The sequence below is a fragment of the Limulus polyphemus genome, unplaced genomic scaffold (genome assembly GCF_000517525.1).
Source record: "Limulus polyphemus unplaced genomic scaffold, Limulus_polyphemus-2.1.2 Scaffold8083, whole genome shotgun sequence".
NCBI lineage: Eukaryota > Metazoa > Arthropoda > Merostomata > Xiphosura > Limulidae > Limulus > Limulus polyphemus.
In genome coordinates this window covers 30,836-32,044 of record NW_013673693.1, presented here as the reverse complement: position 1 = coordinate 32,044, position 1,209 = coordinate 30,836, and the positions used below count along the sequence as shown (strand labels likewise).

Genomic DNA, 1,209 nt, shown 5'->3' with positions numbered 1-1,209 from the left:
TTCATGTAAGCGCTAAAATAATTAACACTGACTTCAAACAATAATGTACAGGATCTCGTGGGTTATATTCGATAATAAAAAGCAATAATTTTGAGTAAAAAGTAAGCTAAGATACTTGAAAGTTGAAACTAGTAGCCTGTGTTTTAGTTCTAGAAACATCACGTGAGTTTACAAAAACTTGTAACTTACCCATCAGAAGTTGGTTGGAGATTACTAGGATTCACAAAGAAAGTGATGATTGTGTAAAATCGGTTTCAGGGAAGAGAATAGTCACAAGTATCCCTATGAAAGGACAAAAACAGGTATTTGGGAATGAAATTAAAAATCTTTATCCTTACACCATCACATAATGTACATTGATTAATACATAAAGTATTTTATTATCATTTATTTTATATAAACAATGCATGTCAAATTGAATCAACCTCATAGTCAATATATGTTGATACCATTTACGAATCCTTTAAGTAACTGAAACTAATTTTGATAATTATATTTGTTACAAGACAACAGTATTAGGCTTAGTGTAATTTTTAATACTAATTTTGTTCTTCTTTGCTCTATTAAGCTTTATATAAGAAGAAAATTGTATAATAATATTTCAACCACTTATGTTCAACATATTCATTATCGACGACGTTTTTCAGTCAGCACCAGATGTCATTAGTCCACCTGGGAAACAAATAACATAAAAATATTTTTCTTGCTCTTGAATGTTTCAGATATCGACAGTTTTAAACATTATAAAAACAAGTTGGTTCAGTCAATTCGCGAGACAGACATTTAATTAACTTTATTTTTGTTCATGATAACAAACTTGATTCAGACTTCAACATAAAATTTGCTGAAATATAGGTTGTTTTCTCTTTTCCAATAGAGGTATGTATAAGATTTTTACAAGTGAATATTAACCCATGAGTTAAGTTACGCTGCTTTATCTGTAAAGTTTGGAAATAAGGAGTCGTTTTATTGTCACAGAGATAGAAATGTACTAGTGAAACAAATCATAAAAAATACAAGGAACCGAGATGTTGAAATACAGTAAAAGCGAACACATCTTATTCTTTGAAAAACAACACTTGATTCTGACCTATCTTACCTATGAATGAAACAGTCGCTGTTACACAAAACGTAGCAAACCATCCTAAGGAAGAAATAATACGATGGAGGACTAAAGGCCAGAGAAAAAAACAAGTTGTCTGGAATATA

General features: G+C 29.9%; 1 long non-coding RNA gene across 1 annotated transcript in view; it reads right to left on the bottom strand.

The window, feature by feature from the left end:
- Positions 1 to 213: 213 nt before the first annotated feature.
- Positions 214 to 1,209, bottom strand: part of LOC111083070 — a 2,339-nt gene continuing 1,343 nt past the window's right edge. The window contains exons 2-3 of the long non-coding RNA XR_002608775.1: positions 1,100 to 1,199; positions 214 to 282 (exon numbers count right to left, since the gene is read on the bottom strand). This is a non-coding gene — a long non-coding RNA (uncharacterized LOC111083070). The remainder of the gene's footprint in view (positions 283 to 1,099; positions 1,200 to 1,209) is intronic.